This window comes from Protopterus annectens, chromosome 3.part0, assembly GCF_019279795.1.
Source record: "Protopterus annectens isolate FY-2018-M chromosome 3.part0, PAN1.0, whole genome shotgun sequence".
Lineage (NCBI taxonomy): Eukaryota > Metazoa > Chordata > Ceratodontiformes > Protopteridae > Protopterus > Protopterus annectens.
The window spans coordinates 1,095,635,533-1,095,660,550 of record NC_056731.1 but is presented as its reverse complement, the minus strand read 5'-3'; the positions used below and the strand labels follow the sequence as shown (position 1 = coordinate 1,095,660,550).

Genomic DNA, 25,018 nt, shown 5'->3' with positions numbered 1-25,018 from the left:
TTCCCAGAAGTAGTCGTGCATTTACTAAGAACATTAGTGTACCTGTGCAAAATAAAACTGGGGTATAGAGAACCTTGTGCTAAGCCTCAAAAAGGTGAGGAGGTTAGCTAAATGCAAAGTGTAATGATTGGCAGCAGTTTAGCACATGGGATTAAGACTGTGAGCTACTAACATGTTTGATTCTTTTAGTATCCATTTACCTACTGTGTGATTGAGTCGCTTAGTCAGTGCTCCTAGATCGCTGTTGAAAAGAAGCACTTGTACCTAATGTAAATGTTGTTCGTATAAACTTAGTTGCTAGAATAACAGGATTTGTATTATTATGTATTTTCTGAAGGATATGAAGTCTGAAACTCAAATGTCTGTCATTATTTATTATTATGTAGTGACTTCAATTTTCAGTGATTTGCCAGAAAAACACAAAATCTGATTATGTCGTTTTTATTCTTCCTCACTGTTGGGTCTTCGAATCTGACATTGGATCCGCTTCGTCTGCATTTTCAAAACTTAGGAATCTGAGTCTTGAGCTTCTCCCTCTCCAATAATGTATCATACCTTGTCTGACCCTTCGGATTTTGTTTGCCACTGTTGCGCGAAGACATGATCCAGAGTCACAAGTTTTCAACTAAGATAAGTGATAGCTTTCAATGTTTTATATTTCTTGGAAATCTTTTCCTCAAGTCATCAAGCTCTCTAAACTCCTTATTCTTAAACTTTTCTATTTCCTTTTGAGTAGGGTAGCTATATCCTCCCCTCTTTTAATATTTGGCAGGCATTAGGGGCTGCTATCTCCCTTTTCCTTCTGTTGCATTGGCGCTTCTTTCTTAAAAAAAAAAAAAAAAAGTAGTAAATGGGCTATTTTTCCATTTATCCAACTACCTTTAGTAGTCTAGGGTTAGTTGTGTTCAGCTACTTTAATTGTATAGAAAGTTGTTAATGTTAAAGTATTTAGAGTTGTTAACGTTATTAAATATGTCTGACAAACCTGCAGGCTTCAAGAGATGCACGTCTTGTGGGCACAAAATCCTGAATTTGCGTCTGTTGCTGGGGAGCAAGTTATTTGGAAGCCGACTGACAGATCTGTACAGCCTTTTACCCAAGAGCCCTCTCAGGCAGAAGAAATAAGCTGATATTTAAGGGACTGTTGCCTTCATCTGGGGCTCAACCCCCTGCAAAGTCTACTAGTTTCAAACAACTTAAGCAGTGAGCCTGCTCAGTCTCCCATGGGCTTTGCTAGAGATCAGTGAAAAGACACCCAGATTGTCAGATCCAACAACTTCGAACCCAACCCAAGCAGGACATTTTCAGGATCTGAAAGCTGCTTTGGATTGAAAGCTGCTTTGGATCCGGATCTGAAAGCCTCGTCTGATCCGAGCAACACAAAATTGGTTTTGGTTCCAAAAACTTCCTGTGATCCGACAGACCCTCTGTGCATATCTTGATGTTCTTCGTGTTTCACTGTTGCAGTCATTACATTTGGGTTATCTGCTTGCAGGTAGCACTCGTTCGGCCTGATTATCAAAGTCTTGGGTCCTGCATCGGTTGCTGTTCCATCTTCCATGACATTAGGTAGTCAGGGGTATAAAGCATGCAGCCGACGCCATTACATCAGTCTTTCTTGCCGTGCAGTGCCCGAAGCAGAAGCAGTTCGCAAGTGCCAGTCAGCCGACTCTTGAAATTTTCATTTTCGAGTTTCAGATCCGAAGTCTTCAACAAAGCTAAGTACGCCATTGGGGATCCTTTTTCTTGCTCTAAACCGATGTCGGTAAAAGTTAACAATTGTATTTCTTGTAGAAAGCAAATACCTCATAAAGATTTTCATTTGTACTGCATTCCTTGCCTAGGCCCAGGCCACGACATCCCTCGCTGTCGGTTTTGTGCCTTATTCAAACCTCAAACTATTCATTGTCTGATCATTTTCGCATCTAAATATTTTGGTACTCTGTTCAGTTATTCAGAAATGGCTTCAGTAAGCCACCCGACTACCGACATTCTGAAAAAACGCAAAGATAAAGACAGAGACAGACCGCATAGGTCCAAAGCTGCCGACAACGCTTCTGCTAAGCTAGTCGCCAGTTCGCCGGTACTCAGTGAGGTGCTTTCACAGCCCCTGATACCCGCTACTTCAGATTTGCAGGCCTCTACTGAGACCCATTTGGAGTCCGGTATGCTGCGAGATGCTTCTTCACCTGTGGAACCTGCGGATGTCTCTACCTTGGATGGTTTAGGAGCCGCTGTGCAGGCACCGGCTTCTGAGGGTGTATTCAGGCCTACTGACTTGCATATTAAACCAATGCCATCTTCTTCAAGTCCTAAAACTCGATCCACACCTAGAAAACCGACGTCCAGACTGCATAGTCAGGCCCCTGTGCCTAAAAAACAAAGTAAAGAATGGCTGAAGACCTTATTACTCTAATCAGGGGAAGCCACCCTCTCCCTCTTAAGAGACCTAGATCTCATTTTCCTTCTGATTCTTCTGATCAGGATTCTGAAATTTCTGTTTTCTCTGATGACCAGGAATTGCCCTTATCTACCTATGAGGATTCTGATGCTGAGATCTCCATTCCCTCTGCTTCCCCTCCAGAGGATTTCTCTTTTGGTGAAACTTTGCATACTCTTAGGGAGCATTTCCGCTGGGAAAGCCAGGATTACTCGAACTCCAAAAAGAGGCTTAGGGAATTCTTACTCCTACCTCAACACAGGCCTTTAGCTATCCCTTCTGTACTGGACATTGTAGATGATGCCTTCTTGGAATCTAGCCTGGCCTCTGACACTTTACCTCCGGCTCCCAGAAAACCTGACAGGTATTACAGAGTACCTGACTCTCACAAATTCCTCTTTAAGAATCCTACTGCAGATCCTGAGACCATTTCACAGGGACCCAAAGGCATTAAGGCTACTACTGCCAAAAACCCTACCCCCTCTGGTAGAGATTCCAGGCCCGTGGACAGATGGGGTAAGAAGGTATACACTTCTGCTACTTTGGCCATTAGGGCCTTAAACTGCCAATTTCATATGTTAAAGTATCAGCATATTATGAGACTACTTAAACAGAAAATGATGTTAATTCCTGACTGTGCTGAAAATAAAGAATTGCAGGATTTAATGCATTCTGCTGAACAAGTTGGAAAACATACTTTGCAATGTGGTTTTGATTCATTAGAGGCATCTTCCAGGGCTGCTGTCACTGGGTCTGTACTTAGAAGGCATGCTTGGCTTAAGGAGCAAACTTTGCCAGATCATGTTAAAGCTAAATTACTGGATGCTCCCTTAAACCAAGACCACCTGGTTGGCAGCAAAGCAGAAGTAGTACTTAAAAAGATGGAGGAAAAAGCTAAATCTATGCAAACTGTTAAAGATTTCCTGCAAGTACAGCTTCCCAGATTTAGTAGGCACTGGCCTTCTAAGAATTGGTCCTTTCCTGCCTCTTCCAGGCCTTCTCAGTCGAAACCCAGGACCAGCAGACCACCCAGGCTTCAGTCTCAAGGTACTCACAGGCCTAAGCAGTGGGGGGCTCCCACTTCCAAAGCTGAAAGTAGTAAGACACCCCCCTATGGTAAACTGTCACAATGACTTAACTTTAAACCTTCCAAGCCCTGCTCAACTGACTGTTCCTTTGGGGGGAAAGATCGCTCTCCATGCAAAACACTGGGAACTCATTACCCAAAACAAATGGGTTTTAAGTATAGTTTCCCAAGGATACAGATTCCACTTCCACTCCTTACCAACCCCAAACGGTTGGCCAGACCTACTCCCAAATCAGTGGGCAGAGGCTCAAAAGCAGGTTTTATCTCTTCTAAATATCAGGGCTATTCAACCTGTCCCAGAAGAGGAATGGAGGCAAGGTTTTTACTCAAGACTCTTCCTGGTACCCAAAAAAGACAATTCCTGGCATCCTATCCTGGACCTGTCTATCTAAAACACCTTTTTGGTAATTCCAAAATTCAAAATGCTAACTCTTCATCAGCTGGTTCCCATGCTAGGTAAAAATGCCTGGTTGGCAACACTGGATTTAAAGGAAGCCTACCTGCACATCCCAGTAAGGGAATCCTGCAGAAAATACCTACAATTCTCTGCACTGCCCTTTGGCTTATCTACTGCGCCCAGGGTATTCACAAAGTGCCTAGCTCCAGTCTTTGCATACCGCAGGCAAAGAAATATTCAGATATACCCATACCTGGACGATTGTCTAATTCAGGCAGAAAGCCAGGACATACTATTAAATCATCTGGCATTTGTAAAGAAATTACTAACTTCTCTAGGGTACACCATAAACGAAAAGAAGTCGCATCTAGTACCTTGCCAACAAATTGTATTCCTGGGAGCAAGCTTGAATACAACTTCCAGGATGGCCTACCTCACTCCAGAGAAACAAGTTTATTTGGCAGCCTACTTCAAACCGCTTGCCACAAAGACCCAGCTATCTGCAAGGAAAATACAGCAAGCCCTGGGGTTCATGGCCTCTTGCATTCTACTAATTCCGTATGCAAGACTGCCTATGAGGAAACTACAATGGTATCTAAAAAGCCTATGGTGTCAACATTCTCAGGACTTAGAATCAATGATTCCTATCGTCCCTTGTCTAAAGACAGAGTTGCTTTGGTGGGCAGAGGCCTGCCACCACAAGGGACTGCCATTCACTCTACCCCCTGCCGCCCAAACCCTAACAACACGCATCAGACTATGCATGGGTCTCTCACTTGGCAGGGCAGTGCATTCAGGGCAAATGGAACCCGAGTCAAATGCACCTGTATATCAATCAAAAAGAAATGTTAGCTGTACAGAATGCTCTGACAGCCTTCAAGGACCACATTCTTCCAGAACAATTATTAGTAAAGATGGACAACACCACTGTCATGTGGTACATAAACAAGCAGGGTAGAACCCACTCATACCCTCTCTGCAGACTAGCCATGGCACTGTGGAACACAGCCTTTAGCTACCAAGTGCATCTACAAGCTCAGTTCCTGCCAGGCAAGCGAATACACTGGCAGACGACCTAAGCAGAAATCTCATGGACCCACACGAGTGGAACCTGGAACCAAAGATATTCAACATTTTGAGAAACAAATGGGGGAGCCCAGTGGATAGACCTGTTTGCCTCCCCTCAGAACTACCAATTGGACAAATTCTACACAAGGACTCCCCCCAGACAAGCTTGGAAAGTGGATGCCCTTTCCTTCACCTGGAAAACCCTATCAGTTTATGCCTTTCCCCCTCTGCCTCTCCTCTCCAAAGTTCTACTAAAGATCAGCTTCAAACCCTGAACCTTGCAGCCTGGCTAATTACCTGAGCTCTCCGTTACCATCCCTCAGTAAGCAAGTAATGGAAGTCATTCTGGAGGCAAGGAGGCCCAGTACTAGAGAATCCTATGCTGAAAAATGGAAAAGATTCTGTTCCTGGAGTCAAACTCAGGGGATGGGCACAACAGTGCCCAATTTACCGAACATTCTTCAATATTTAACGGAGATGCTTCACAAGTGCTTTTCCTTTTCTTCCATTAAAATTAATGCCTCTGCCATTTCAGCTCATTATAATACAGAGCCACTCCTCTTCTCTCATCCACTGCTGAAGCAATTCCTCAGAGGGGCCAAAAACTTAAGACCACCCAGGAAAGCCCTACTTCAGCCTGAGACCTTAACTTTATATTGGAAAAGCTCTCTCTACCTCCCTTTGAGCCAGCTGCAAGTGCAGAGTTGAAATTCCTTTTTTGGAAAACAGCCTTCCTTCTAGCCATCACTTCAGCAAGAAGGGTATCTGAATTACAGGCCCTCATGGCAGTGGAGCCTTTCATCATCTTTAATGCGGACAAGGTGTCCCTCAGGACCAATCCTTCATTTTTGCCCAAGGTGGTATCCAGTGTGGCCCTTAATCAGTCCATTCATTTGCCAACCTTCTTTTCTAATCCACAGAACAAAGGGGATTGAATACTGCACTCCTTGAACGTGCACAGACAACTTAGATTTTACTTAGACAAGACTAAGCCTCTCAGGAAGTCTGAACAACTGTTGGTTGCATTTGCTGCAGGGGCAGAGGGGAAGGCCATTTCAAAACAAACAATCTCTAAGTGGGTAGGCCATTGCATTCATTTCTGCTATAAGCACCATGAGAAACCTGCCCCACAGGGGATAAGACCACATTCCACCAGGGCTGCATCTACCTGTACAGCCTTTCTCAGAGGTGTCCATACAAGGGACATCCTAGAAGCTGCTACCTGGAGTTCTGTACATACCTTCACCAAGCATTACCACTTTTTTCTAAATCCAGAGCTGGTTTTGCCACTGCTGTCCTGCAGGGCCTAATAGCTGATCCTAATGCTCTCTAATTGCCTCCTCCCTTCCTTACCTTTGGGAATCTACCCAAATGTAATGACTTCAACAGTGAAACACGAAGAACATAGTACAGTTGTGTACACTTACCATAAATGTAGATGTTCGAGTGTATTCACTGTTGCAGTCCTGGTTACCCTCCCTCCAGCCCCCTGAGTGCTATTGTCTATACCTCTTCTTTTGTTTTCCATACTTAAAGCTTTCTGGTGTATTTGCTTTTTGTTGGAGGTGTAACCTTGTATATAATTGCTTCCCATTATGGGGGCACCTGACATCTGAGGCAAGAAAAACTGATGTAATGGGGTCGGCTGCATGCTTTATACCCCTGACTACCTGACGTCATGGAAGATGAGACAGCAACCGAAGCAGGACCCAAGACTTTGATAATCAGGCCAACTGAGGGCTACCTGAAAGCAGATAACCCAAATGTGATGACTGCAACAGTGAATACACTCGAACATCTACATTTATGGTAAGCGTACACAACTGTACTTTCCTCCACTCCAAGCAGGACATTTGAATCCTAAGGTTTGGATCTGAACTCTGGTTCTACTCTCTAAACCTGTGTCTCCAGTTCCTCCAGCTCAGATATTGAGAACTCTAAGTCCAGGCACCCTTCCTTGGCCTCCTCTTCCAGGTCTTCTCAGGTTTTGTGACATTGATGTGGACAGGATGTTGCGGAGGTTCCTCAATCCCATCTTGGATCTGTTAGCGCTCTGTCATCTACCTTACAGTTTCCTTTTCCAATCCAACCTCCAGTTTCAGAAACCCAGGATCCGGGAATCCCAAGAGAGTCTGTGTCGGATCCAAGGAAGCCCCTTCCTCGACTCTTAATCAGGTTTGTTCCATATTTGTCACATCAGAGTAGGTCTTGGATCTGAGCCGCTGGATCTGGGGGGTTGGCTTCGGCTCCGACTTTCACAGACCCTTCCCTTCCCTCTGGTGACTTTGGCTCTTGGTTAGGAAGAGAGGTCTTTCCAGGTCTGTCGGCTTTCCATTTCGCAGAATAGGCCTTCTCTAGAATCAGAGAAATGTCTCCTCAAGTCTGGAATCCTCCCCGTCCTTTGTCTGGTCTGAGCATTGCCTGCCAGTGGCCAGCCTTCACCGTTAAGCTTCCAGACTGTTTCCCAGCAAGGGATCCCCTTTACTTCTGATACCACAGAGGAGGTCCCTCATAAGAAAAAGTGCAAGAGGAGGCACTTAGACTCCCCTCCTTGGTGTCTTTGACTGAAGACACCAATTTTGATGAGGGAGAAGGATCCACCCAATCACCACCTGATGTCTCCTTTGGAGACATCCTTGAACTCCTGAGGCAAAAAGGTGGCTTGTCTTCCCAAAATCCTTTTTCGGAGGAGTCAGTGTTTTTGCAGGCTTTCTGGGTGGGCCCGTCTGTATCCTGGATGACCCCCCCCCCCCCGGCAGATGTACTCCTTGATTTAATTTCCTGCTGGGCTTGGAAGGAGCTGGACACAGTCAAGGCAGTCCGAAAACATCCATGCAAGTTCCTTAATCCACCCACCGTCCACATACATTGGAGTAAAGGTGTCCCAGTTGATGTCATTGTTGTGTTAGCAGCCACAAAAAAGGAGCTGGCTGAACAGAGCTCCTCTGTTTATTTCCCAGACAAGGAGTGTTGGGTGCTGGACAGACATGGAAAGCATGTTTATACCTCAGCCATCTTTGGGTTGATACCATTGAACCACTTGGCACGTTTTACACGTTTGCAGAGAGATTTGGTCAAAGAATTAACCACCCTTCTCAGAGACCTTGTCGGAGGAGGACCTTAAAAAATTTTCTCCCCAGTTGGTGACTTTTTCTTCCCTTACAAATTCCTCAATGAGGCTGATTTCACAGTTGGCGGAAGGTTCCTCACGAGCAGCTGGTGTAGGCATAGCCATAAGGAGACATGTCTGGATAAGACTTTGCAATTTCACTGAACCCTTCAAGGCCTTTCATTAATGCCCCCTTTGATGGCTTCTCTTTGTTTGGACCTTCTGTTAAGGAAATGCTTGCCTGCTGTGAGAAAGACGAAAAGATCTTGTTGGCTGCGGGTATCAATTTTTGTATTTTGGATAACTGATTGGATTTCTACTATTCATTACCAAAAAGGTATTCGATTATCTTGTCCACCTAAAGATCACTCTACAAGATCCATGGCCACGTCATCAGCCTTTTCTGCCAGGGCTTCAGATGATGAGAGATGTGCTGCAGCCACTTGGTCTAAGACTCATACGTTTGTCTCGCGTTATAAATTGGACATTGTCTCCAGAAGCAGGGCATCCATTGGCTTGACAGTGCTGCAGCATATCCTTCCTTAGGGGCCACCCAGGATTTACGTAGCTGGGAACTCTGACCCAGCAGTGAGGAAGAATGAAAAGGACAACATTAGATGTAGAAGTTATATACTTACCATAACTTGGCATCTGTGTTGTTCATTTTCATTCTTCCTCACTTCCCTCCCAACCATCCCCTAGCCAAGGTTTCTTTGAGAAGTTACCTGGAGGATTTTGGAACCCATAGGTTCATGGTTTGGACCCCAGATCTTTGACCTGTTCTATTTCTTCCTTCTGGAATGCATCCTGTTGTGTAATGCAGCAAACTCAGTCTGAGGAGTTAGAGAAGGTACGATGCATTATGGGAGAGGGAGAAGCTCGAGACTCTGATCCTAAAGTCTTGAAAATATGGCCAAATCAGATCCGATGTCTGATCTGAAGACCCAACAGTGAGGAAGAATAAAAATGGGCAACAAAGATGTCAAGTTATGGTAAGTACGTATCTTCTGTTTTTTGTGAAAGTCAAATACGGAATAAATTACAGGTTTTCTAGTAAGTTTCTGCTTAGAGGGTATTCAAGTTGTGTAGAAGTATAGGTGACCTAAACAAATATTTAAGAGCCTTCTCTTGCCAGTGACTTCAACACTCCTCAGTCCTACCTGATTCAGAGTGCCTGGTATTCATAGAAATCACTGACATTTTTCACAGAAGCATTGCACATTTCAACCCAGTATTACTTTTTTGGATTTGATGTGTGTGATCTACATTTCCTTTCTGGAACACAGTTTCAACTTAGATGATTTCAGAGCTGTATGCTATGAAACACGAAAAACCTTTTTTAAGCAGTATGTCTAGCCAGTGTATGTAGCATAAGTAAGTCTGCTTTACCTTATGTTTCCTTGAATTTCATTTAGCTGAAACCTTATGTAGATGAAACAACCATTTGATGCTTCAGTTTATTTATTTTATTTATTTATTTTTTTTTTTTGCAGTTGGACAAGTTTTCCTCTCCCCAACCACACACCACAGCAGTTTACTTACTTGCTTACCTGGTTATACAACTGATGTTGAAAGCATGCACACAGTGAATCAATGCCAAAGGGCCAAACCACAAAAAATACAAACAAAAACTTGTAAATGAAACAAATAAAGCCAGATACAGAACTAGGATATAAGTAACACTGTTTTAATAAAGCACTTTTCGTCTAATCTATTGGTTAGACTTCTTCAGACAAAGGCATTCAACAATTCAAACTTAAATAAACTCATTAGTTAAAACCATGTGATAACAAAAGCCCGAAATTTAAAAGGGCATGATATTTCATGTAAAAAGTTTAAAAAGGCAACAGTTTAAAGTAGAGCGGCACACACTAATTTACTAATACATATAACACTTTAAACAATTTCATATAGGTAACCTTATAGCATGAAACACAATTCAAATTGATAAAATGGACGCATATATTATATCCATCTAAGCTATTAATATTTAAAAATTACTTTATTTGTTAGAACTCATATAAATAATAAAGTCTGTATTTAAAAATATAAAGATGCACATAAATAAATAAATACATATATAAATGTATAGTTATATAAATATATAAATATATATATCCATTTATATGTCAATTTCATCTGAGTAGACTTTTCAATTTTAACAAACACATGAGAGAGCATTTATCATTTATCCCTGGGTGGTAGTATGCAGATAATCTAATTTACCAATACAGTTCTAACTTCTCCAAAAATAAACTAATTGGTCCACCTCTATCAGTATGTTCAATTTGTTGTATAACCCAAAATTTAAAAGAATGATGTGGGAAAGTTTTAACATGTTTGGCTAACGCATTTTCTTCTTTTTGTCTTTGAATGCTATATACATGCTCATAAATTCTATCATGTAATCTACGATCAGTCTTTCCAACATAGAAAGATGGGCAGAATTGACCTTTAGCCACATAAACAACTGATCTAGAATTACAATTAAATTTCTTCTTACTTACACGTTTGATACCATTAATTGTTATAGTAGCACCAATTTCTACATATCTACAATAAGGACAATTACCACATTGTGTCATCCCAGGGTATTTACTTATTACCATTTTGTTTTTCTCAAACATATTTTTAAAATTCAGACCTTTCCTATAAACTAACTTTGGTCTATCTCCCACTTTACTGATAACATTAGTGTCATCTTGTAATAACCTCCACTTTTTATTGATAATAATTCTAATCTGCTCAGTTTCTACACAAAATGTCATAATGAAAGACCAACCAATTTTATTACTATTAGGTGATGTATTTAACTCAATATTATTCACACTCGTTTGACATACTGTATTATATTTCGCAAGAATGGGGGTGTATAAGCCTACATTCCTTTTATTTTTATACAACAAATTGAACATACTGATAGAGGTGGACCCCCCCCCCCCCCAAGTGTCACATTCTAACTTGTGAGGTCAGACCACAAGGATCTCTGCTTTGAAACAAAAACCAGCTTGGTAACCGCAGCAAAACCTGTAATAGTTAGGAACTATTCCAAAGTAATCTACGGCCTGTTAAATGATACTTTATCAAAATTCAGTGCCCCTCCCAAACCCGAGTTGGGAGGAATTGTTCACAGCGACCCTGTACAACCATGTAAATGGCTGTATAGTGGCTACTTTACCTACTAGAAATAAGCCCAAAATAAACTCCAAAAACAAACCCCTCTAGTGAATTCTATGGTATGCAACAAAAGGAGAAAAGTCATGGCTAAAATCAGGAAGATCGGCTCCCATAATGAAATCAGCTCTTTAAACTAAACTGGAAACTAAGAGTACTAATCAAGTCCAACAAGGTTGATTACGAGATCAAGGTGGTTTCATAGACTAAAGGAAACCACAAGGACTTCTATAGCTATGTCTGAAACCTCAAAGGCAGCACACATCTGTGTGCTGAACTGGTTGTTAGTGGTGCCACTTTCACTGAGCAGAACAACATAGTGAATTTGCTGGATGACAAATTCAGCTCAAACTTCTCCCCTGCCTCCCTCCTTGAAATGCTTGCTAGCAATTGTATATATATTTATATTTGCTAGCAACCACTCAACCCTAAGCTTTTAACAGGGAGCAGGTCCTGGCCTCAATGGACCCTGACTGTATCCTGGAATACCTCTTATATAGCTGGAAACATGACGTGTCAGGACCAGTTGAGTCACTTTTTAACTATTGCCTCAAAACAGACTTTGTATCATGAGAATGGAGGATTGCAGCTGTTATCCCAGTTCACAAGAGTGGGCCATCAACTAACCCTAGAAACTGCAGAACTATTAGTCTGACTAGTGCAATATATAAAACCATGGAACGGATTATAATGGAAATGATCAACAAAGACACAGGCAACCTTCAGACACCGGACTCATCTCTGTTTGGCTTTGTCAAAGGAAGATCATGCCTACTAAACCTAACCTTGTTTTACTTTGTCAAGGGAAGATTATGCCTACTAAACCTAGTGGACTTATTTAAGAAAGTCACCAAGATAATAGATGAGGGAGAGACAGTACATACTGCCTACCTGGACCTGGCTAAGGCATTCAATACAGTACACTCCTCAGGTATAGTTGACAAACTGGGTGAAAACCCATACATAACTCGATGGACTGACAGTTGGCTCACAGGCAAGACCCTGGATGTCAGGATTAGAGATACCACTTCCACTAAGAGACCGGTCACCAGCGGGGTACCTCAGGGCTTCATGCTGGTACCACTTTCTTTTGCCTTATACTTCTCGAAGGTAAGGAATAATGTCAAGGACCTTTGGCTGACCAAATTTGCCAATGACTGCAAATTGGGAGCTATCATAGATTGCCTCCATTACACAAACATCTTATAGTGTCTAACACCGAGAAATGACTGGTGCCAAAGTCACAGACAAAAACTCAATGCCAGGAAATGTATTATAGTGCCTTTTGGGAGAAGTGCCACCCAGGCTAATTATTTCATTGATAAGACACCACTAACAGTTGACCCAGCTGTCAGGGATCTGGAAACATATGTAGACAGTAACCTGGCCTTTGACCAGCATGTGGCCAAGGTAGTAATAAAATCTTTTTATTTCACCCGAGTTATTAGTAAGGGCATGACATCCCACTCCAAGAAAGTCAGTGTGCCACTTTATTCAACCCTTTTCAGACCCATCATTGAGTAATGCCCCCTTCGGCATGTACCTGACCAAACATATTCAGCAGTTGGAACACACACAAAGGCTCCTTACCAGGAGAATCCAGGGTATAAGTACATTGCCCCATGCAAATCACCTTAAAGCCTTGTCTGTATACTCTGTGTCCTACAGGTTACTGCAAGTCTATCTATGCCTAGCATACAAAGCATCCTCAGATCTAGCTCTAATAGACCTTTTGCACATCCTCAAAACAAACAGCATCAGAATCACTAGATCCAAGGATTTCAATTTTGCTTGTGACATAGATGAGACATTTTGGTTAGACAGATACATGTTTCAGAGGATTCCCATGCTCTGGAGCAGGCTTCTCATGTATGTGAAGCAGAATCCATCCTTAACCCTTTTTTAAGTGTAACCTTGACCGATAGATGGGAAATCAGATATTCTTCTCAGGTCTTCCCCAAGTTTCTGATAGACAGAGGCAGACAGTAATACCTAAACTAATATACCCCCCACATAACCTTCAGACACTTCCTATCTAACATACCCCTTCCTATTAAACTTCCATGATGCAAAGGGACACACTTGGGTTGGATTGCATGGCTAGGCTTATAAAGGCCCTGTTGGTCATTAGCCTGATATGTAACTATGAACCTGTAAGTTCTGGGAATGGACTTTCTAGGAAAAAAAAAAATTTCCCATTTAAACTGTAGCAGTTTATGTGCTAGAAACATAGTGCTAAAGCACTTCACTTCAGACTGCAAATGCAATACCATCACCTTAACATTTTGCACCAGAGGCAGCCTCTTCACTTCACTCCACCCTAGCTATGCTACTGGTGTTTTGCTTTGATCACTATGGAAGGGTATTGCAGGGATACATTAAAGCTCGTGTTACCAGGGCAGTGGGTATTAGAGCAACATTTTTTCCAGGAATGTTTCCCCACAAAACATTTAGAACGCAGCTACTTGTACCTCGAGTCACACTTTTTCAGATTACTGTAGGCTACTTGTATTCCCCTATCACTGGGCAGGTTTCACTACGTAGTCCTGCAGTGCTTTTCTTCTTCCTCACCCTGACGGTCTGTCCAGCCCTGTTATTGCTTTAGTGTTCTCCTGTGTGTGGTGAGTCATACTGCAACAGTGATCTTTACAATGGACATTGTGCATTTGTGTAAGCATATTCCGTACAACCACAGATGTTTGATTAAGGTCATTGTTACACTGTAATCTGTCTCTAAATCAATAACTACTTGCATTTTACTTATTGAGGAGGGCCCCTTGCTCTTATATTAGACAGGCACCTTCTCTTTCTTCATTTCATGCTCATTCATGGTGAGGAACCCACAGGATGGAGTGAATTCCTACAGCATGCCTATTGGAGGCCTCGTTAACTCCCCAAAAACGTTCACAAGAAAGAAATGAAGATAGCGCCGACATATCACTTTGCATCATGCACCCCTCTTGAGAGCCACTTAATGAGGGCATCAGAAAAGAGTCTGGTCAGATGTTGACCTGGCAGTATAATCTTGAATGTGATGGGTCATACTGAAGCATTTGTCTTACTCAAACACATGCATTTTTTGTCCAGTAACCTTGTGGAGGGCTGAATTGTGGCCTAGCAACAGTTGGTCAAGCAGTTCTTTAAAAAGAGTTGTGCATCTCTGTCCTCCCTTGAAGTGCCTTCCCCCCTTGTATTTGAAATACATAATTGACAGGCTTGTCCTGTAGTGTTGAAATGTATTTTTCTTTAAGCTTGGAAAATGCTTGCCTTTCCCTTTTTCAAAGCTTGAGACTGTAATATTAGTTTGTACTTTGGTCCGCAAACTAGTCCATTCATCTGCACCCCCTTTTTTCTTTGCTGTGGCAGAAACCAGAGGAAATGGAAGAAAATCACATTCTGGTATCCGATATCGCTAAACCTGTTGTCATTTTTTATGGTCATGTAAAAAAAAAAAATAAATTATATATATATATATATATATATATATATATATATATATATATATAAAATATAAAATCTGAATCTTTAAATGGATTTTTATTTGTATTTTTTAAACTAAAGGAATATGCTGGGACAGGCAAATGCTACTAATAGCAGACATCCTTTGATTTTGTAACTGAATGCACTGATCTAAGACTGCTTTTGAATAAGTTCATGCACTATATAACATGCTCAGAATTATAACTAGTAACAGGGAACATTTGATGAGAAGAAGTAAAAAAAGATGATTCCTTCTATCAGCCTGGTAGCAAACAAAGCACATGACAAGGTTCGTGTAAAATTATATTCTGGATTATGACACTGCTTTATGGGAAAGGAGCTGATGATAATAATGGGTTTTAAAAGGTGCCTCAGCTTTATTTCATTATATATGTTTCAGGACACTGTAACAGCAAGTAAAATTATGTAATTTGTAGTCTATGGCTTAATTATAATACATACATGCTTTCTGCTTTTAGCTGAAAGTCTGATTTTCTATCTTGCCTCCATAACAGCTAGTAATAACAGTCTGTTCATATTTAATAGCTTTATGAATAAAAACCTTCATTTCATATCATCCATAAGTATATACCCATCATCTTTTTTTTTTCTTTATGGGTCTGTAGTGTTGATGTTTGCATCCTGGAAGATGCTTTCTCTTGCAGCCATCTTCTCTAGCTACAGTATTATGTGCCCCCCTCAAACTAACCAACAATTTTTTCCAGAAGGGTGTTTTCTGAATTGCCTCTAAAGTATTACATTGATCTGCCAACCTTTTTTTTTTTTTGTGCTGCTGGGACACATCAGTCTTTCGGATTTTCCCAGTTAGGGGACGCCACAGCGGAACTCCAGTCCACTAATGATTGGCAGTGGATTTTTACAGTGCCGAGTTGCCAGACCGATGCCCAACCTTCAAAGAAGGCACACCCATTCATGCACGCACCTACCTGCATGTCTTTAAATGTCACACAACTGCAGGGAGGACATGCAGACTCCACACAGAAGGCGCTCCAGCTGAGAATTGAACGGGAGAACCTCTTGCTGTAAGGTAACAATGTTAACCGCTGCACCACCTCCAGTGCTCTTCCAGTGGAACACACATCAATGAAAAGAGAAAAAGTCACAACCCTGATACCCCGGATGTGCATTTTCAGGTCCTTCTTTACAGTAAAGTGGTATGCATGAGTTTTTCTAAACCATACAGCTGTTTATCTGCTTTGCCCTAGGGAGGGAAGAACTTTCATTCGTGAAGCAAACTCTTACTTAGGAGATTGCCAACTGCATTAGCTTTGCATTCAGGGAGATCATCAATGTTTGGAAAATGCTGTATTCAAAGAAGGTTTGGCTGCTTCATTTTCTCATTTCAGTAATGTCTCCTTTACTGACATCTCTGCCATAACCATTTTGTCTTCAGTTCACACCTTCAACGCACATTCTTATCCTGACCTTGCCTTCAGGAGTTGAATTTCCTTTGGCATATCTATGATTCAGGGCATACGTTTTCTGATCCTTGGTCTTTAGGCTTCTTCCAGCTCCCTCCATGCTTTTAAATTTACTGTCATAAGTTAAGCCTCATCATTGTCCCATCAGGGGTGCAGTCCACTGTGCTTTGTATATGAGTACTGTGTGTTTGGTCGACAGCTGGAATTGCAGGTTAGTTTGTTTGAATGTCTGGTTAATCAAACGTGTTTTGTCAGATGTTTGCTTAACCAAAACTGGTAAGTAGGATGTTTGCTAGGTTTCGTATGTGTTTGTGCAAATGTGTGTGTGAGTTAGGGTTAGAGTAAGGGTTAGGTACAGGAATAGATTGTGCGCACAACTCTCAGCTATCCAGATGTTTGCAGAATGTCCAGATTTTTTTCTCATATTTTTAGTCTTTTTCTTGTAAAATTTTAGTTTTCTGGCAAATGACTGACAAATCATTGAGGAATGAAGTCAGAAAATGGCAGACATTTGATTTTCAGACTTCTTATCCTTCAGAAAATCTATGCTAATGCAAAACTTGTTATTCTATCAACTTTCTAAGTTTGTAAGAGCAATATTTAAAGTGTCCCTAGTTTTGGGCCTTTGTCCCCCCATTATTTGTGGTTTTGTGCACATTTCTTGCTCTAAGAGTTTGAGAAGTATGATTGTGAGTGCAAGTGATTGAGTGTGTTTAGGGTTAGAGTCAGCATTAATTTAGGGGATAGATTAAATGTGTGTGTGTCAGTGTGTGTGTCAGTGTAGTTAGTATCTGAGCTGTCTTGTGTAGTGGCAGTGTTATTGGAAGGGCTTTTTTTTTTAAATTAAGATTCAGGCTAGAGGCAGAGATAAAGTTAGGGTTGGCACCTTAGTAATGCATGCTAATCCTAACCTGCATCTTAACTTAAGAAAGGCCCTTCCCAAAACATTTCTATTATTCAGACAGATATTTTTGCTGAATGTGTTCAGGTTAGGTAGTGCATTGGAAAAGGAAATTTGTTTTTGATGTTGATGTGCTTTGTGCACGATATAATGAATGTTTGACACACACACACACACACACACACATGTATATATATGTGTGTGTATATATATATATATATATATATATCTCTATGGTTTCACTCCAGAATCCTGAAATATCACAATCCTGAATTTCAGAAAACTTCATAATCTGGAAGCCCAAAATCCTGAAATTCAAAATCCTAAATCCCAAAAGACTGAAAACACACATGATAAATATACTGACTATAGAGAACACAAACCAGATTACATTCAACAAAATATAAGCAGGGGGCCAAGCCCCCCCTGCACCCTCCATGTGGGGACTGTGCCCCCCACACCCCTTGCTACTTAAATATATCAACTTCAAGATTGCACTTCACTACGTTATCATGAGTATGTTGTTGTATAGCAAGATCCAAAGGGAATGTTACAAAGGTTACAACAGGCAGTCATGAACACACGTGATGGTATGTTTGCCTTTTTTTTCTGTGGAGTGCAATCTTGGAGTTTATATATTTAATTAGCAGGGCGTGTGGTGGTGGGGGGGTGACAAGTGCTAGCCTTTTTCTTGTATGTGTTTCTGTGTGTCCTTGTACTGGAATATTGTCATTCTTTGTGTCCTGTACATTTTCAGTATTTTGTGATTCAGGATTTTGAGTTCCGGATTGCCATTCCTCTGTGCTTTAGTGACCCCTCACTCCAACTTCAAGTTTTGGAGTTGCCAGTAACTGTGACTGGTATTTATTTGTATGTTATTTGTTAGTGCGGATATCATCATCACTTCTTTGTTGGAACTGTGCTCGCTCAGTGATTGGGTGAAATCTGGCAGGCTTAAGGGCTGTTTGTATTTTTGTAATATGTTTTACATCTTTAAAGAGTAAAGTTGAGAACTGTGCTTGGTGTGAAAGCTGAAGCCAGTTATTAATTCAGCAAGGAAGGTAATCTCAGTGATTAATTGATACGACTAAGAACATCAATGACCATTACTTGTGCTTTGTTGTTATGCTTAAAGACAAAAGCTAATGTTAATGCAACTGATGTTTAACAGAAGTATATGTGCAAATGAGTTGTGGGTGGATGGATGATGTCACCATTTTCATCTGTTGCTTGATCACTTTTAACTCTCTCTTTCAGGCAGATGTCTGAGATGTTTTAATAAAAACAGTACTAGCAGTACGAATATTAGCACACCATTTTACCAAGAATTTTAGTTGTGAAGCAGGGCTAAGAAAAATGTGCACATGTTTTGTTGTACTTGAATTTGAAGCTGTTAAAATAAATGAAGTTTCAAAAGGCTCTGAGCATCTGGTCAGCAGGAGCACATTTAGTCTAATTGCATGTCTGCCTTTCTGAATTGAAAAGAAGTGATGGAACTGCACTTGTTAAAACAAATGTGAAATAGCAGAATGTTGGTTGAAGCAAAATGGTGCAAATACTGCAGACTTTGATTTAGAAATGCACATATGCCCCAGTGTTTGTCTACTGCTATCAGAGCCCATTCTCTGTATAAGATGCTTTTAATTTATTTTGTTGATTACCCAGAGCCGCTGAGCACCAGATGGTATTGCTCTGGGCAGTGCCATACGCTATTTAGTCAAAAATGGTATAATTCTGGATTATCTCTGCTTTATTTCCTTTAATGTTGAGAACATTTTGATCTTTAATCAAGAAAGCAGAAAATAAACTGTAGATGTTTTATCCTTCATAAGCCTTTTTCAGTTATCATGGTGTATACTAGAGTTAAGATTTTGTTTCTGTTTAATATTATGGGCATCTGTGTGAGTGTATGTGGGGGAGGGGGTCTATTCTGTCTATTCAGGAGAGGTGCATACATGTTCAATGTATAATAACTGGTAGTATGTGGACAATGGTGTGAAGAAGACCCTCTTGCACTTCATTAAAACTTTGTTTTGTGAATCATTTATAATACAGATTTTTCTCTGTTTGATCACTGTCTGTTTTATGCTAAGTTAGATTTAATGAAATTATTCTTTTCTACTCATTAGTGATATAATTCTGAACTTCATTTTCCTTAAATTGCAAAATAGTCTAAAGAATCTCCCTATTTTGCTTGTTATTCTGAACTTGTTTTTATTTGTTCCTTTTGTGGATTGGAGTAATGTTCATGTTTGATCACTTAAAAACTTCAGCTAATAATACTAATAGTTCTGTATTCAGGTATCATATTAATATAAACAGTAATTAAAGTAATTGGTAGTGAATTATAAAGTTATTGCAGTGAAGTGCTTCTCAGTATCATTAAATGCTTTTGTTGTGTATGCCTGTATTAATGATAGCCAGGAACTTACATTGTATGTATTTTATTTAGTTCACTGGATATAGATATTTTTGTTATTATGAGATACATTTTAAGCCTAGGGTAGCACTGTGGTTAGTGTTACTGCCTTGCCCTGTTTAGTTCTCCAGTTCATTTCTCAGCTGGAATGCCATCTATGCCAAGTCTGCACATTCTCCCTGAGTTCTTGTGGGTTTTGCCTGGTACTGTTGTTTCCTTCTACATGCCAGAAACGTGTCATAGATGAAACTAGTGATTCCCTAGGTCCATAGGTGTTTCTGCTTTGTGTGAATGAGTATCTGTATGCATTCTGAAGTGGGCTGGTACCCCTTCTGGAATTGTCTGCCTTGCACCCATTGAGATTGCTGGGATAGGCATCACCCTGATCCTGAAAAAAAATTAAACAGCGAATGGGATTTTGCATACAAAGTAGCTGGCATGTTCAGTACTATAGATGTAACCTTTTTAAATATTTTCCTTTAATAAACAGAAACAGCTGAGAAGTTAATTTCTAACAAAGGAAGTAGTATTTTATGGACATTTGATGAGAATGCTTTATTTTCAAGGCTTTTACTTTTGGTTCCATACATCTAAACATCATTGATCAGGAGGTGGTGTTCCTTTGAAGTCTTTTAGAATTGTTTCTTATATGTAAATAAATTTTCCCCCACCCCATTGTGCATGACATCATTGGCAGCATAAAAAGGGAAGATGTTCACTCACCTAGTTCATTCTTTTTCACTGTTGCCTCAGTTTATGTAGAACAGGGAAGGCTTGATGCATCCTCCATGTCTTTCATCAGAAAAGTTACACCATGCATGTTTTAATTTCAAGTCAATAGAAAATCTGCTGAATTTTGAGTAGTGTAAGTGCAGTCAGCAAATTCCTGTAGGAGGCTAGCATCTTTGCTCATTGTCTGTTTGGCCCTGAGCCACACCTTGAAGAAGTGTGAATTGTCCTTTGAATTTAGCATCATCCCACCATGTAAGCACCTTAAAATATTGAATGGATGCCTTAACCAGCCTGTGCTAATAGAATTAATAAAAAAAGTCTTCTTTTCAAGAGTCAGGGAAGTAAAGAAAAAAACTTTGCCTTCCAGATCTTCATCCCTGAAGTGTTATAGAAAACATAGGAAGCACTTCTGGGGTAAGTCTTCTGTGTGCTTCATCTTCAGTTTACTGAACTTGAGTATTGTTGCCGCCTGGGACAGTGGTTTCATTTTTGAAAACATTTCCATTACTTTAGCTATCTTTAGCAGTCATTTCCCATTTGCTTGACTGGGGAGGACTATATGGTGTGGCTCATAGCTGTATACATTTGAAGAAAGTCCTCATCAACTTTCTAATGTTTCCGTGTTGGTGCCTCCGCTGATTTCTTAAAGTCTGTTCTTTTGATGTGTCTTCTCTGCCTTTCATTGTGCTTTGTGACATTGAGTCATCCATTTACTCTACTGTTTTCTGCCCCCCCGCCGGCATCTGTGTTCCATCTAGCCATCTCTAAATTCATGCCCTTTTCCATGGTTCATGATGCAGCCATCCTGAAGCAGCATTCAGGGTATTTTAAGTAATCTTTAATGTTTATATGCACTGCTGTGCAAAATCTCAATGTGTAGGCATACATTAGGTAGAGCAAGAGCATATCACTTGTGTGGGTATTTTAACCCCTTAATAGCCTTGCTTCCCTTATTCATGTTTTCCTGAGTCACAGCCGCCATTGAGGATGCTTTGATATGTTAGAATTCCTGACTTTTGCGCCCGTTTCACCCACTCCCCTTCTCCAGAAGAAGTGATCAGGCACTCCCTTTTTGGCTGGTTGCTCTAGAACCAGGTATGCTAGTCAAACTCTGTCATAAATTCATATGTTCATGTGTGTTATAGTCAAGATACCCTCCCCTCAGTGTTACAGAGCCAGCATGAAAGTCACACTGACTGTTGCTGGAGTGTAATCTGTAAGCAACATTGTGTTAAAATTCTTTCCGTCCTTCTAAGCTGCATGAGAAAAATATTATACATGACGGTTGTCTGAATGTATGTGGTGAGCAATTGTTTTTCATCAAAATGACTGCCTTGTCAATGTTAACATGTAATGTGTGTGACTTTATGGGTGTAGATGAAAATCAGAGTGTTGAATTTCAGCACTGCTGGCAATTCCCTGCTGGGTGAGGAAACCTATATTATCTGAAGTTATTGTTTTCATTTGATCTTCAACCTGTGGGACTTGGATCCGGCACGGATCCGACTTCGCCATCTACTCCAGCATTGGAGCCAAAATCCAAGCTCCTCCCCTATCCATAATGCCCCGCTGTCCCTCCGATCTCGTTTTCCACTTGTTGCTAACAGCACGGATCGCCATTGATCTAAGCTCCTCCAGGGTTTTTAGAGTCACTTAGTGAGTCTTATTTGAGTTTTCTCTTCTCTGTCTACCAACCCTATCCTTACTTTCCTGTCTTATCCCTTGTTGGTCTGTTTTTTGGGAATCCAAAAATAAATAAATAAATAACTTCTTTCTGTCTTCTGTCCTTTGTCTCTCCCTGTCTCTCTCTTTTGGAAGTGTGTGTGTGTGTGTGTGTGTGTGTGTGTGTGTGTGTGTGTGTGTGTGTGTGTGTGTGTGTACTTATTGCTCCCATGGTCAAGACTCCTAACCTGGGGTTCAAGAAGTGCACAGAGTGCGAGCACATGACTCCTCCATCTGATGCCCACACTCTCTGCATGGTGTGCTTGGGGGTTCCCCATCTTGTTTCCTCCTGTTCGATTTGCATGAGCTTTACCCCCTGCGCACTTATTGACAGGAGGAATAAGCTTATTTTGAAGGGTCTACTAGCTCCTTCCGCTGAGGCCTGTACTAATGCAACCCCTGCTTCTGGGACTCAAACTCCCACCAAAAAGCCCAGATAAGGAGAGTGGGTCAGGCACAAGGAGTGGGATCAACCAAGGAAGAGATCTGATCAATCTTCCTCGGTTGAACCACCTGCCAAGTTTAGACCCGAACTGGCCCAGGGTTCTCCTCAGCTCCTGAGATAGGTCTCCTGCCTCTGCCTCCCCTTGGCACCATTCCCAGCTGGGATTGATTGCTTCATCTGTCTGGTCCACTAGGAGCCTGTCAGAAGCCGAGGTGGACAGGATGATGTTGAAATTTCTTCAGGCCCAGATTCAGCTGGGAATCTTGCCTGCTCCATCCCCTCTGGAGCCGTGAGCACTCAGTTTGGTTTCCGATATCTCCTCCTCCAGTCTGACCTTCAGCTTTGGAGTCCTTGAGTCAGAGCTTTCCGAGTGTTGAGGTGTCGACACCAATGGTACCTTATACCTCCACACTGACAATTGCCTTGAGCAGTTCGGCTCCGATGTCGCAGAGTGGACTGGCTCTCAGAGCCATTGGTTCCGAGGGGCTGGCATTGGCTGTAAGACATTCGGAGCTGTCCCTTCCCCTCAGGACTTTGGTGCTGGGGAGCTCTGCTCCAACTCCCCCCTCAGCATGGGGATAGCAGTACGGCAGGCTCCGACACTGATTTTTTTGGTTCCGACTGATCTGCCTTCTGGGGCCTGTGCTCCATCAGCATTCAAGGTGGTGGAGAGGGTCCTCTTGGCTCCTTCAAGAGCTCTGACACTTTCGTCATCAGAGTCCACCCTGGCTCCTTTGGTTTCTGGGCCATAGTCTTCTGTCTTGTCCCCTCTGGGATAACCTGCTGCCAGACCGCCCCAGGAGGTTCCTCTTCAGGAATTACCCTAAAGCTTCTGAGTCCTCCCCAGTGTTTCCCCCCGAGGAGGTACCTCAGAAGCATACATGCAAGAGGAGGCACTTAGATTCCCCACCGGAATCTCTCATGGATGTCACAGACTTGGATGAAGGGGAGAATTACTTTCGATCACCCCCTGAGGATGTCTCCTTTGGGGACATCATGGAAATCCTATGCCAGAGAGGTGGGTGGTCTACTCTCATGCCCAACCCCGATGAGTCTATGTTCCTGGAAGTGTTTGGCACAAGATCTTCTACATCTTGGACTTTCTAGCTCATATTTTTCACAGTGGTGCTAGTTTTTTCTACAATTAAAGTTCAGTGGTGGCAATTTCTAATTTCCATGTGGGTGAGAATTCAGCCTCCTTGGCTTCTTCTAAGCTTTGCAAGGCCTTTTTAAAGGGTACTTTTCTTCTCTGACCCTCCTATCAAGGACTCCAGGCCTCCTTGGGATCTAACTCTGGTCTTACAGGCCTTAGTGTCTCCACCTTTTGAAGCAGCTGCCAGTGTCGGTTTACAATTCTTATCTTGGAAGACAGCCTTCTTGGTGGCTATTACCTCAGCCAAGAGGATTTCTGAGATGCAGGCATTATCTATCAAGCCCCCTTATCTCCTCTTCCATATAGGCAGAGTGACCCTTCGTACTAACCCATCTGTCTTACCAAGGTTGCTTCTGAAGCTAACTTTAACCAGGTGATTAATTTGCTAGTTTTCTTCCCGAATCACCAAAACAAAGGGGAGCACAAATTATATTTACTTGACGTACATAGGCAGTTGCAAATTTATTTGCATAGAACCAATGATGTTATGTGGTCCTATCTCGCCTACATTCTGTACTCGGCCAACTTATTTTCTAGCATGAAGTCTCTAATTGGCTGGGCTAACCCGGTATCCCAAGATGCACCTCGCCCTAGCCCCAGATCTCGTTTGCCGCTCGTAGAGTTAGGTCTCGCTTGGCTGTGGCTAAGTACCCTTTCTATACTTTTCATAAGTATTTAGCAGTCTGTTTCTAGTAAAAAGCTATTTTAATAGCTAGTTTCATTGTGAGTGTACTGTATGAGCGAGTTGTGGGTTTTTTTTGTGGTATCCCTCTTTTGGTGGGCTAGGCCTGTTTAAATTAGAGGACCTAGTCCTCTCCGGTGTGTTTTTTCTGTAAAATTGTGTTTTTGTTGGTCAGTAGTTAGATTCCTTGCTGCACCAAAGAAACATTTAAATTAGAGTTTCTTTGGTTGTTCTTGGTTTGGTTTTCCCGCCTTCCTCTTATGTCTGTCATCGTCTGTTGAGTGGGTGCTGTGTACTGTTATGTCTAAAGAGCAGAAAGAGCATAAACCGTCTGGGTTTAAGAAATGCTCTAAATGTCGCTACAAGATGTCCATCACAGATGGGCATTCTATCTGTGTTTATTGTCTTGGTGCTATTCACCTGCAAGAGTCCTGCAGTTTTTGCCATGCTTTTAGCCCGAGGGTACTGCAGGAAAGAAAAAATAAGTTGATTTTGAAGGGCCTGTTTAAACTTTCTTTTGAGGAGTCCTTAGACTCTTCTTCTAGTACTAAGTCTAAGACTTCCAAGGCCAAGAAAAGATCTCCGGCTCCATTTGTCTCTTCAGAGCCCCCGGAGAAAGTTTCGAAAGTGGATACTGCCTCCTCGGCTCCATTGTCCTCGGGGCCGCAGGAGGTATCCGTTGTACTGGAGTCGACCTCAGCCCCGATATTATTGGAACCTATTCGGAGCCGGTCACCCAGTGTTAGGCCTGAGTCTCCGGGTAGGAG

At 41.7% G+C, this 25,018-nt stretch overlaps 1 protein-coding gene across 5 annotated transcripts in view; it reads left to right on the top strand.

The window, feature by feature from the left end:
* Positions 1-25,018, top strand: part of DROSHA (drosha ribonuclease III) — a 3,547,421-nt gene that overhangs the window by 2,215,023 nt on the left and 1,307,380 nt on the right. The window lies entirely within an intron of this gene.